Source organism: Schistocerca nitens, chromosome 2 (genome assembly GCF_023898315.1).
Source record: "Schistocerca nitens isolate TAMUIC-IGC-003100 chromosome 2, iqSchNite1.1, whole genome shotgun sequence".
Taxonomy (NCBI): Eukaryota; Metazoa; Arthropoda; class Insecta; order Orthoptera; family Acrididae; genus Schistocerca; species Schistocerca nitens.
The window spans coordinates 927,381,750-927,396,272 of record NC_064615.1 but is presented as its reverse complement, the minus strand read 5'-3'; the positions used below and the strand labels follow the sequence as shown (position 1 = coordinate 927,396,272).

General features: G+C 43.3%; 1 non-coding gene across 1 annotated transcript; it reads right to left on the bottom strand.

Annotated features, from left to right (window-relative positions):
* Positions 1–5,606: 5,606 nt before the first annotated feature.
* Trnas-cga (transfer RNA serine (anticodon CGA)) lies at positions 5,607–5,681 on the bottom strand. The gene has a single exon. It is a non-coding gene; the product is annotated as a tRNA-Ser (tRNA).
* Positions 5,682–14,523: the final 8,842 nt, after the last annotated feature.

Genomic DNA, 14,523 nt, shown 5'->3' with positions numbered 1-14,523 from the left:
TGCCCGCCAACCTCAATGCATTTAGCAATACGTGTAACGACATTCCTCTCAACAGCGAGTAGTTCGCCTTCCGTAATGTTCGCACATGCATTGACAATGCGCTGACGCATGTAGTCAGGCGTTGTCGGTGGATCACGACAGCAAATATCCTTCAACTTTCCCCACAGAAAGAAATCCGGGGACGTCAGATCCGGTGAACGTGGGGGCCATGGCATAGTGCTTCGACGACCAATCCACCTGTCATGAAATATGCTATTCAATGCCGCTACAACCGCACGCGAGCTATGTGCCGGACATTCATCATGTTAGAAGTACATCGCCACTGTGTCATGCAGTGAAACATCTTGTAGTAACAACGATAGAACATTACGTAGGAAATCAGCATATATTGCACCATTTAAATTGCCATCGGTAGAATGGGGGCCAATTATCCTTCCTCCCATAATGCCGCACCATACATACATTTTTGCTCGCGTATCATGTCATTTCCGGAAACCCAGAATCTTCTCTGTAGGAATCGACATGGATTCCGGAAACAGCGATCGTGTGAGACCCAACTCGCTTTATTCGTTCACGAGACCCAGAAAATATTCTATGCAGGCTCCCAGGTAGATGCCATTTTCCTTGACTTCCGGAAGGCGTTCGATACAGTTCCGCACTGTCGCCTGATAAACAAAGTAAGGGCCTACGGAATATCAGACCACCTGTGTGGCTGGATTAAAGAGTTTTTAGCAAACAGAACACAGCATGTTGTTCTGAATGGAGAGACGTCTACAGACGTTAAAGTAAACTCTGGCGTGCCACAGGGGAGTGTTATGGGACCATTGCTTTTCACAATATATATAAATGACCTAGTAGATAGTGTCGGAATTTCCATGTGGCTTTTCGCGGATGATGCTGTAGTATAAAGAGAAGTTGCAGCATTAGAAAATTGCAGCGAAATGCAGGAAGATCTGCAGCGGATAGGCACTTGGTGCAGGGAGTGGCAAGTGACCCTTAATATGGATATAATGTATTGCGAATACATAGAAAGAAGGATCCTTGATATTATGATTATATGATAGTGGAACAAACACTGGTACCAGTTACTTCTTTAAAATATCTGGGATTATTTCTACGGAAAGATTTGAAGTGGAATGTTCATATAAAATTAATTGTTGGTAAGGCGGGTGCCAGGTTGAGATTCGTTGGGTGAGTCCTTAGAAAATGTAGTCCATCAACAAAGGAGGTGGCTTACAAAACACTCGTTCGATCTATACTTGAGTATTGCTCATCAGTGAGGGATCCGTACCAGGTCGGGTTGACAGAGGAAATACAGAAGATCCAAAGAAGAGTTGCACGTTTCGTCACAGGGTTATTTGGTAAGCGTGATAGCGTTACGGAGATATTTATCAAACTCAAGTGACAGACTATGCAAGAGAGGCGCTCTGCATCGCAGTGTAGCTTGCTGTCCAGGTTTCGAGAGGGTGCGTTTCTGGATGAGGTATCGAATATATTGCTTCCCCTTACTTATACCTCCCGAGGAGGTCACGAACGTGAAATTAGAGAGATTCGAGCGCGCACGGATGCCTTCCGGCAGTCGTTCTTCCGACGAACCATAAGCGACTGGAACAGGAAAGGGAGGTAATGACAGTGGCACGTAAAGTGCCCTCCGCTACACACCGTTGGGTGGCTTGCGGAGTATAAATGTAGATGTATATGAACCCGCCAAGGTCGTTGATGTTCCACTTGTCGCAGCCATCATGAATTTTCCGTTGCACAATAGTGGATATTATGCCGGTTTACGTTACCGCTGTTGGTGAATGACGCTTCGTCGCTAAATAGAACGCGTCCAAAAAATCCGTCATCGTTCCATAATTTCTCTTGTCCTCAGTGGCAGAACTGTAACCGACGTTTAACGTCGTCGCCATGCAATTCCTGGTGCATAGAAATGTGGTACGGGTGCAATCGTTGTTGATGTAGCATTCTCAACACCGACGTTTTGAGATTCCCGATTCTCGCGCAATTTGTCTGCTACTGATGTGCGGATTAGCCGCGACAGCAGCTAGAACACCTACTTGGGCAGCAATATTTGTTGCCGGTCGTGGTTGACGTTTAACATGTGGCTGAACACTTCCTGTTTCCTTAAATAACCTAACTATCCGGCGAACGGTAAGGACACTTGGGTGATGTCGTCCAGGATACCGAGCAGCATACATAGCACACGCCCGTTAGGCATTTGGATCACAATAGCCATACATCAAAACGATATCGACCTTTTCCGCAATTGGTAAACGGTTCATTTTAACACGGGTAATGTATCACGAAGCAAATACCGTCCGAACTGGCGGAATGTTACGTGATACGACGTACTTATACGTTTGTGACTATTACAGCGCCATCTATCACAAAGTGAAAAAAGTGGTCCAACTAAAACATTCATATTTCTTTACGTACTACACGAATATGTAATAAAACATGGGGGTTCCTATTTTTAAAAAAACGCAGTTGATATCCACTTGACCTATGGCAGCGCCATCTAGCGGGCCTACCATAGCGCCATCTGGTTTCCCCCTTCAAGCTAGACAAGTTTCGTTCTTTGTGGTTTTTTCGTTTGATGCTTATTTCGTGAGATATTTGGCTCGGTCGGGATCAGTAGAGCTTATGGCTTTATTAGATTTTACTGATTGGCGGATAAACTTCAAACCTTAAATGGCATAATTTAAATACCTTTAGTATCTCATACAGTGCATAGGGCAAGCTGACGGGTACTTCGTTCACATCTTGTCAGTCATCTTTCTTGTGAAGCGGGACAATTACTGCTTTGACAAGTTCTCTGAAGTTGCCATATAACGCAGTAACTGTGTAAATATGATTTTTTGAGCAACACGGTTTTTTCGCTTGTAATATTGATATTTCTGATCCCAGACGTGTTTTCCCTTTTACATTAAATATATCGTCAATGGGTGTTCCGCAATAAGACACAGTGAGTACTATTTTAGAACAGCGACTGAAAATGTTTGTAACATAAAGGTAAAACATATCTTGGACACTGAAAAACTGGCTTTAGGGCACTAACGTTTACAAAGACATATTTAGTGTTTCTCCAGTTTTACGGATTCTTCTTCCTCCATAAACACTTTCTAAAGATATCTGAGGGAGTATTTTCGATATTAAGATTGTATGATTACTTTTGTTACTCCTTACAAATCTTGCTTGCCATCGTTACCATTCACAGTCGGTGGAAATTGAATTTTACTACATAAAACAATCCGGAGTTCTGAGATCTACTCTGAACTCTCTCCAAAGGTGTGGCTACCATCATAAAAACTCACACAGTTTCCGAGCAGTGTTCAGTATAATAAAATGTTACAGATGTGGTTCACTATGTTCGCAGATATACCTTTTTTTCTAACTCGTATGTCAGCTTGCCTTTGTTGGAAAACGCAGACCTTCCTTACTTATTTTTACTATATACAAATGTATGTTGAGTATCAGCAATGTGCTAAATTCATTGTTACTCACAGTGCGTCTATATCGTCATTTCATCTGACACTAAAATTTATACACATTAGCACTATACGATGCCAGAAGCCACAATAACAATGAAGCACGTAAATCCTTCATTTGTCATGTACTAGGCAGTATGGTTCACCGTATGCAAGCATTAGTTGTAAAACTCTTTTGGAGTTACATGCTAGCCAGTTTATGTGGAAGGCATGCTGCTATCGTCTTTGTTTTCAGTTTTTCGCTCGTGCTATTGACTCCTGTTGATAACATAGTATCTATAGTTACTGTTAGTTACGCATAATTTCCTTTTAAAGTTTTCGGAGAGATGAAGGTTGGTTCGGTTGTTTGATGGAGGAGACCAAACAGCGAGGTCATCGGTCTCATCGGATTAGGGAAGGAAGTCGGCCGTGCCGTTTCAATGGAACCATCCCGGAATTTGCCTGGAGCGATTTAGGGAAATCACGGAAAACCTAAATCAGGATGGCCGAACGCGGGATTGAACCGTCGTCCTCCCGAATGCGAGTCCAGTGTGCTAGCCACTGCGCCACCTCGCTCGGTTTTCGGGGAGATTTTCATTTAATGTTGATCTGTTGGCTATACCATATCATTTTGCTGTCCTTGTTTTTCACAAACTCTCCGTTTGACCTCACTGTCGCCATCATCTTGTATTTTGATAATGGAGTTTGTATGTGCGCTATAGGGAGTGTACCAGAACGTGCAGTAGTACGATTGTCAGGGCAGTAATCTGACTGAAGTAGGTTGCAATGGCAAATGATACCGGTCATACCGTACGATACTTGTGCGATTTTTTGGTAGAATAAACATATGCAAAAAAGAGCCACACCACTGCAAAATTCTTCGTTGCGACACAGCGTAGGACTTTACTCCATTTGGTTGTTTTTATGAATGATTTCTAAAAAAAATTCTATGAAATAACGAAGCAGCAGGACTCATTCGAGTTCCGTCACAGCTGTGCACCAGAGTTGTACAGAATGACAAGATAAGTGGTACATTATAGATGTCTGTTGATACAGGACTCCTATTGAATGCAACGAACGTAGTGTTACTGAGGGAGGGGCATAATGGGAGGCAGCCACAAGAGTACGGTTCGAAACACACGAGCTCGCTGGACCGCGGAGCGTGGTATCATCGACACAGCAGGTGCTAGACTGGGCACATTGTTCGCGTTGCGCGGCTCTATTTGTGTGCCTATTACAGAGACCAAAGACTGCGGTGCCTGTCCATTAAAGATGGGCTAGTGGCGGCTGCCGGCTAATCTCGTTAGAGCTGCTGATGGAATTTGGTGGCCGGGCGCGAAACCACGCCCCGCTGACTGCACTCAGCCCGGCAGACAAACACATCGCCGCCGGCGCGCTGCAGCTGCGCAGCACAACGCCGCTTTGTTCCGCTGTCAGCTCTTCTGCTCACGTCCGGCGCCAGTTATCGAGAAATATCTGCAATATATCTCCCGTCTTTGTACATTTAATTTCATGCTGCTTTGAATCCGCGCAGGCTCTTCAAACATAATGTGTTAATTTTGATATGTCAGGAAAGAAATGGTGCAGGCAAATGATATTTCGATTCAAAAGCCCAGTAAGCTTATGCTCTCAAAAATCAGTTGAATGGCATATTCAAAAAAAATATGATGAACTTCTCTAAATTGACTAAACTGTGTGTCTTTGATAAAACATTATACAGTATGTTTTACAAACCAAATGATCGACGTTTTTGCTTTGTTTCACAAAACTTTATTTTCTTACGGCCTTGGTTGCGGGTTGTGAGCCCATTTTCTGATGCATAGTTGATTCCAAAGATGAAAACCAAGCACAGATAAATGTATGTCTACATGTTGCACCCCCAAATTTACTACTGGACGAGCAGATTTAATTCAGTTATTCACCCCTTCCTGTTAGTGTTTATCTTGTACATAGATGTGAAGCTCATACGAGTTAAGGAACCTTGGTGCCTTCATCGATAAACAGCTAATGAGGCAAATATCCACTTCTGTGCTCATGGCTTTGTTCCAGTGGACGACCTAGTAACACTCAGAGTAAATGTTGTCCTAATGAAAATCATAAGGCTGTCTAATAGAGATGTAACTGGCAGATTAAAACTGTGTGCCCGACCGAGACTCGAACTCGGGACCTTTGCCTTTCGCGGGCAAGTGCTCTACCAACTGAGCTATCGAAGCACGACTCACGCTCGGTACTCACAGCTTTACTTTTGCCAGTACCTCGTCTCCTACCTTCCTAAAGCTGTGAGTACCGGGCCTGAGTCGTGCTTTGGTAGCTCAGTTGGTAGAGCACTTGCCCGCGAAGGGCAAAGGTCCCGAGTTCGAGTCTCGGTCGGGCACACAGTTTTAATCTGCCAGGAAGTTTCATATCAGCGCACGCTCCGCTGCAGAGTTAAAATCTCATTCTAGAGATGTAACTGTTTCATAATTAAATTACTCCACAAGGTTCACTCCTATAGTTAAATCAAGTAGCTGTAACTAATAAGTTGATATTTGTATTTTTGTTTGGTTGCTGTGCTTGGAATCAGCTGTGGAATGGAGAATGGATTTAACAACACTAAACTTAGTCGTACGAAAATAAGAGATTTGTTAAGCAAGGTGTTAAAAATCCGTTTAGTTTACACAACGACCATTTACATTATATTTTATATAATACGTCTATGCTCTTTATTTTACTCAAGAAGAGGGGGTCTGTAGAACGTATATTTGATGTAATAACTCTTTTGTAGGCCATATGATAAAGTAAACAGAAAAATACTTTAAATATAGAGATTTTTGTGCGACAACAATTGGTTACCACGGACGTTATATCAATGCTCGTTGCGCTGCGTATCATTGCCAAGCGTCTACGATGCCTTTTGTTATTGCAGCCAAGTCAAATGGTTCAAATCGCTCTGAGCACTATGGGTTTTAACTTCGAAGGTCATCAGTCCCCTAGAACTTAGAACTACCTAAACCTAACTAACCTAAAGACATCACACATATCCACGCCCGAGGCAGGATTCGAGCCTGCGACCGTAGCGGTCGCGCGGTTCCAGACTGTAGCGCCAAGAACCGCTCGGCCACTCTGGCCGGCTGTCATTTATCCCAATCGTATGACGTGTACATGTTATCAGGTGATTGACATGGTTGGACATAGCCTGGGTGGCTTCAGTGCTTCCTCTGAGTGTTTCTTACAATCTTCTGCCAGTGTGTGCAGTAAATTTTAACAGGTTATCAGAAAAGCTCCGAAGACTGTAAACATATCAAGATTCTTTTTCTTTTTGTTTTGCGTTAATTTATTTCTCAGTCGATTGGCAGTGCCAACCGTTATTTTCACATTAGTATTATAAAAGTGCTTAGCCACCTTGTCACAATTTTCTCTGTGTTGTAAGTCATGGTGAGAAAGTTGATTTATTTCTATTTTGATGTCATTAATTCTTACTGGCTTGCTTTAAATCACTTTTGTACAGTCCGTCAACTATGTGAGTATTATAGCCGTTAGCCGCTGTAGTTTGTTTCAATGCTGAGGTAACTTTAACAATACCAACTTATAACGCAATGAAAGTTCGTGTAAACCTGTACAAATGCAACTAAAGAAGGCGTGATATCGTTTGTAAGGATGGCAGTAAGACTGATTAATGATGGCGGCTGTAGCCGACGATTTTCGGAAAATACCCACTTTGTAACTGCTGTTAATTCTTTGGCTACTACCATCCAGAAACTTTTTAGTAATGCTTTCCTCCTTCTGTTCTCAAATTGTATTTTACGATGCTTCAAGTTTATTTAGTTAGAGAATTGGTTTCAAGTAAAATGACGATATCATTGACATATCTCTCGTAATAAATTATTTGACTGACAATGTCTTGGTTTGTATTCAGAAATTTATTTCCTAGGTTATTTATAAGAGTCATAGCCCATGTCCCAACAAGCAAGTCCGTTTTGTAATCAAATTCGAAAAAATTGGAAGATAATACCAAGTCAAAATGGACGAGGTACTAAAATAATTTCGATCCAGCTTGAAATGTTGTAGTATAATGTGTTCTGTTTCATTACATTCAGCCATTCAGTAATTGAGAAAGTTGGTAAAAGGACTAGCATTATCGAAAGAACATGTCGATTTTGTCTGGGATTGGTATATCTCTAACACCATTAAGAGACCGTTTTTTAGTGTGTTGAAATATATAAACTCTTTTGACAATAAAATTAAAGCAATAACATCCCTCGGCCGCAAAAATGAAGTCTTTTTGATCTAGGTTTCGGCCACTACTAAGAGTGCCTTCATAAAAAATAAAACATTTGAATTAGCATGTCACGTATAAAATAAATATCAAGCGATAACGCTAAGGTCACATAATTTTTAAATAGAAAACATAAAAGGGAAGCCACTATGTGCTGCTGACACACGTCGAGGTGCTCAGATCGACATGTCTGAGGAGCCCATAGTGGCTTGCCTGCCACGTTCTATGTTCTATGTTTCTAGTAGTGGCCGAAACCAAAGTCAAGCAACTGAGGGCTGTTACTGCTTTAGTTTTACTTTATAACGGTCGCTGACAACGCAGCCATGTTTAAGAATGAAAAAAAAAAATCTTTTGATAATCTTATTGTGAATGCAATATCTCTTTTATTAGTACGCCATCATCATTTTCATTGTCATCTACCTTTCAAGGATTAGGCCGCTGCCTGTTCCGAATTCACAAACTAAATCATTCCCACCATTTTTGGGTTCTTCCAATACTTACCTGTACTTTCCTACTCGATTTGTGCTGCAGGAGATTCTTAGATTTCTGTGACATGACATTCTCGTTCTATTATTACAAAAGGGAGTAATGGGTTACTCAAGAAATAGACGATTATGGTTCTCGAGTTTGATTTCTTTCTCTCTTGTCAGAAATATAGACATGCTCGTCGTAGAGTACTACGAACAAGAGAGTTTGTTAATGGCTCCTCCACTAAATCTGAAACAACAAGTGGATCGTTATCCTTTGTTGCGCACCGTTAACGGTTGCAACGTCCCTATTTTGACAAATGTAGTACTTGAAGTCTGAATCGATTTCAAAACGTAATTAAATCAATCCTCAACACGATGGCTGACTCAAGACAGCTTTTGCTTCTGGTATGCCCATGCCTTTCTCCATATGCTGAATCCGCTCAAAGGCTCAGTTATTGAGGCACCTGAAAATTAAAGTGGAAACCGAAATAAGGCTCAACTTGACTATTTTCATATAAACAAATCACTATTAGAGCTGAAATAAGTGAAAAGCGACTGAGTGAAATTCTGGGAGACTATGAAAGAGAGAATATATGACCCTAAGGTATCTGATGCTACTATTAATGTACATTTACAATAGATACTGGTTTTGTCTACCAACTATAAGTTCACGAGTAGACAGATACGTCTGAACTGTCCTGCAAAATAAAAGCTTCATAATGACTGTAATAAAAGTGTGTTAGTACTGCATGGTACGTACAATTCATGTGAACAGTTGGTACTATAGATTTCTGCATCCAGACTTTAAGCTCAGAATTTAGTAGAAGATCGTAAACCATATGTGGAGACTTTGTGGAGGTGAACGTTGCCACATTTCGTTCGTCATCGTTACAGGCTGAGCACTTGGCATCATGATCCGAGTGACTGTTCTGCATAGCTGGTAATTTAGACAGCAGGAATTACACTTCTGATGTGCTAGGGCTGGCACCTGTGCCCAACATTCAATGTGTCTGTTACGTAATCTTTGAACAAGACAATGTAATACTGCTGGCAGCCCATTCTGACTCTTTACCAACAATGAGTGTCTGATTGTTGTCCAGGTCAACACATTCTCCCAATCTCTCACTTACTTGAAACATTTCGCCATGAGTTGCTCAGACACCGACAGGCTACTTACTCGCTATACTCTGTATGCTGAGAGAAGAGTTCTGATAGCTGGAAGCGCAGTTTCCAGTATTCGACATGGACGGCTAGAGAGCCAGCACTACGGCAACACTGGGGCGTTGCCATCGTAACATAAACAAAAGGTCACGATCTGACTCACCATCGTGAATGCGCGAAGCACGGGCGCGAAGTCCACGTCAACTGTCAGAGCGCTTCTCTCGCCGTATGCACTGTAACCACTATGAATGATCAACTGTGGCCCATCATCGTAATATCATGGAATTACTAACGCACATAAGTTATTAAAGCTCAGCTCAGCATGATGCCCGATTGGGTTACACAGTTCCTACTGTACTGCAGACACACAATAAGTAGAGTTCAGTATAATACAATATAATATCATTACTCGTGTCGCAATTTTAATGACCAGCGACGCAGCCTTCCTCACTCCATGATGCTCCTCTTTAAGCAGTATCCATTACAGATTTAATCTCGCGCTTTAGTCACTGTAATGTGTAGATTCCCCACAGTCCGCAGCACAGTTGTTATTTGTTTTGAACAGCCACCTACACAATTCAGTAAGGTGCTATCCTCCATTGGTGAAACATTAATACAGTAGAAAGTTACAGTTACACATTTACCTTTCTCTCTGAGATTTTATAGTTAATTCTTAAGTCAACATGAGGTTGGTGCATATGTCCATAGCGTTTTTGTTTTGCTTGTTAGTATTCCGTTTGCTATGATTTATTTAACGTTTGTTTTTTATTTGTAATTCCCTGTTGCTATTGGAGAACACTAATTGTCATTTTGTCATTTGGAGATAGTGAGTAGAGATGTGGATGCTAGAAAATGGAGAGCCAAGAGGAGAAATCGGAACATTTCCTATATGTTCTTCTGCTTGAGTTCCGTAGAGGAATGACAGCAGCAGGCAGCTAGAAACAACTGCAAAGTGAGTGGGGATAATGCCACTGCGCAGAGGACAGCAAGAATATGGATTTATAGGTCTAAGAAGGATCGTTCGACGTTAGTCACTCTCCATGTTCAGGTGGATTTCGGGGTTTGATGAAGATCGTTTCAACGCATGAATCCACAATAATCGACGTGAGTGTTCTCAAGAACTGCCTTATGTGACAAACTGGCACCATTCTGCCATCATGCGACATTTGCATGCAATGGGTAACGTTCAAAAATTGGGTATATGGGTACCGCTGGAAAATCACAAACATCCAGAGGTGGCCATGTGTGCATTACTGCTTGCCCGTCATCAGTTGGCTTCTGAATAATACCGATCATTCCTATCCTGTATCGTTACTGGTGACGAGAAATGGCGAAGGAAAAGAAAACAAGAACTGAGCCCAAATAAAGCAGTAACTCCCTGTACAAAGACCGGCGCTCGTTCACAGAAGATGTTATGCATCTGATGGAACAGCGACGGTGTGGTGCACCACGAATTACATCCCCGAAGTGCAGCCATCACTGCTGACATTTACTGTCAACAACTGCGACTTCTTGCAGATGCAGTCCAGGAACAACGACCAGGAAAACTACGTGAAGTTATCCTACTCCACAATAACGCCTGCTCGCATTCTGTTACACCGCCAGGAAATACGAGGGTGAGTCAAGTGATAACCTTAAATTAGTAGTAACAAATCGAAATTTCGCGCCATTATCCTGTAAGTTGGTAAGCGTGCTACAAACAGTGTGCAGAATGGCCTGTAGGTGGCAGCATAGTGCAAATGCACACACACCGTCGCAGTATCAGTAAGATGGCCGCCCCACATGCGACTTGCACCAGGGAAGAACAGCGTTCTGTTATTCGGTTTTTGCATAGTGAAGGTGTGAAACCTACAGAAATTCATCGACGAATGAAGGTTCCGTACGGTGATGCATGTTTGTTACAGCAGCAAGTCTACGAATGGAGTAGAAAGTTCGCAAATGGTGTGACTTCAGTGGAAGATGCTCCTCGTCCAGGTCAGGCACAACGAGTTGTGATTCCACAGAACATTGCAGCTGTTGAAGCCATAGTGAAGGAAAACCGCCGAGTGACACTGAATGACAATGCAGCATGTTTACAGATTAGTCATGGGTCAGCACACCACATTGTGCATGATGTACTCCAATTTCACAAATTGTCTTCAAGATGGGTGCCACGGCAGCTGACTCCTGAAATTAGAGGACGACATGTTGATGCTTGTGAAGAACTTCTTCGGCCCTTTGAATGAGAAGGTGATGGCTTCGTTGCAAGAATCATTACTGGGGACGAAACCTGGGTTCACTTCCACCAACCGGAAACGAAGAGAGCGAGCAAGGAATGGCTCCATTCGTCATCACCAAAACCGAAGAAGTTTCAAACAGAACCATCAGCAGGGAAGGTTATGCTGACTCTCTTTTGCGACGAAAAAGGAGTCATTTTGGAGCATTACCTGCCTAGAGAGACCACTGTCACCAGTACATCGTACACAAATCTCCTAAAAAATGATCTGCGGCCTGCAATCGAATCAAAGTGTCGTGGATTGCTGTCAGCAGGTGTCCTTTTGCAACATGAAAATGCAAGGCCCCACACTGCCCGTACAACAGAAAATGGTTCAAATGGCTCTGAGCACTATGGGACTTAACATCTATGGTCATCAGTCCCCTAGAACTTAGAACTACTTAAACCTAACTAACCTAAGGACATCACACAACACCCAGCCATCACGAAGCAGAGAAAATCCCTGACCCCGCCGGGAATCGAACCCGGGAACCCGGGCGTGGGAAGCGAGAACACTACCGCACGACCACGAGCTGCGGGCGCCCGTACAACAGTTGCAACAATCACAGACCTGCATTTTGAGTGTCTTTCCCATCCACCATACTCACCAGACCTCGCCCCAAGTGATTTTCACTTGTTTGGACCACTCAGAGACGCAATGGGAGGAACGAAGTTCCGTTCCGAGGAAGAGGTACGCGACGCGGCGCATGACTGGTTGCGCGGACAACCAAACGAATTTTTTTCTAAAGGTATTTATGCACTTTGTAAGCGTTGGAGGACTTGCATTGAGTGTGGGGGAGATTATGTTCAAAAGTGATACAGCTTTGTACGACTTCCGCACAGTAAATAATATTTTAAAAAATATTTAAGATTTTCATTTGACTCACCCTCGTATTATATAGGAGCTGGGTTGGGAAGTGACTCCGCATCAGCCTCTTTTGCGTGATCTTGCTCCCTCACATTTTTACCTGTTCCGCTCTCTATCGAACAGTCTTCAAGCAATTACCTTACCGAATGAAAATACGTTCCGAACACAGTTCCGTTAGTTTCTAGCCTCAAAACCACGTGATTTCTACAGTCGCAGAGTCTAAAAGTTAGCAAACTGTTGTAAGTAGTGAAGGAGAATATGTTATTGATTTCTAAAATCTCTGTTACGTGTTATTAAATTTATGGAAAACGCTACGAACTTACGCACCAACCGTACTAGGATACATGCTGCGTGCGGACCCAAAAGAAGCTAGCCTCAGTTCACGAACAGTTAAAGATACTTTTAGCCATGGTCATCCGTCATCAGGCTGCTGTTTCGGACAGTGTTGATGGCGGAGAATCCGCGATGTCTCATGAGACTCTTCAGGTGTCACTTGTTTCACCCAGAGTTTCTTCTGCTGGGACACATTACAGTGTACGCGACGTGGGGGTTTTGTCCTCACCGCAGGGTCGATGTCGGTTGGTTAACATGCTCGAGGCACAGAATCATTGTGGAGACTCGCCAGCTGGCCTCGCCTATTCACCCGCTGACTGGAAAGGTGGTCGATCCTTCAGCGGGCTTTAGAGAGGCATCTGTGGCTAGGAGTTTGCTAATTAACAGGAGCTCCAATGCTAGAATAAATTAATTAAGAGGAGTGCTGCTAGATTTGTTACGAGTAGGTTTGATCAACATGCTAATGTTACGGAGTTATACTGTGTGATAAAAAGTATCCGGACACCTGGCTGGAAATGACTTACAAGTTCGTGGCACACTCCATCAGTAATGTTGGAATTCAGTATGGTGTTGGCCCACACTTAGCCTTGATGACAGCTACCACTTTCACAGGCATACGTTCAGTCAGGTGCTGGAAGGTTTCTTGGGGAATGGCAGCCCATTCTTCACGGAGTGCTGCACCGAGGAGAGGTATCGATGTCGGTCGGTGAGGCCTGGTAAGACGTCGGCGCTCCCAGTCATCCCAAAGGTCAGGACTCTGTGCAGGCCAGTCGATTCCGGGGTGTTACTGTCGAGTAACAACTTCGCCACAGGGCGTGCATAATGAACACGTGCTCGATCTTGTGAAAGATGTAATCGCCATCCCCTAATTGCTTTTCAACAGTGGGAAGCAAGAAGGTGCTTAAAACATCTATGTTGGCCTGTACTGTGACAGTGCCACACAAAAGCAACAAGGGGTGCAAGCCCGCTTCATCAAAGACACCACCACACCATTACACCACTGCTTCTGAATTTTACTATTGGCATTTCACACGCTGACAGATGAATTTAACCGGGCATTCGCCGTACCCTCACCGTGCCATCGGACTGCCAAATTGTGTGCCGTGATTCGTCACCCAACACAACGTTTTTCCACTGTTCAGTCGTCCAATGTTTACGCTCCTCATACCAAGCGAGGCGTCGCTTGGCATTTACCGGCGCGATGTGTGCTTATGAGTAGTCACTCGACCACGAAATCCAAGTTTTCTCAACTCTCGCCTAACTGTCATAGTACTTGCCGTGGTTGGAGTGCTGACTCATTATCTGCGTATCTAGTAAGGCTGGCAACTGGTGTGTTACGTATGAGGCTCATATCAACCTGCACCACATCTAAAACAGCCTGGAGATGACGCACTGAGGCGTTGAAACTGGTAGCTACAAAGTAAAATAGAATCATAAGGATGGCTGTAGGTGTTTTATTTTGTCACGACGTTCGAAGTCGGTAAGTTCGCGGGGCGCTCCATTCTGCTGTCCCACAATGTCGAATGACTACTGAGACCATTGGTATGGAGTACCTGGCAGTAGGTGGCACCACAATGCCCCTAATACGAAAAACGTGTGTTTTTGTGGGTGTCCGGATACTTTCGATCACATAGTGTATGTATATGTAGATATAGAAACAGTAATGGGTTCAACTGGCTCTGAGCGCTATGGGACTTAACATCTGAGGTCATCAG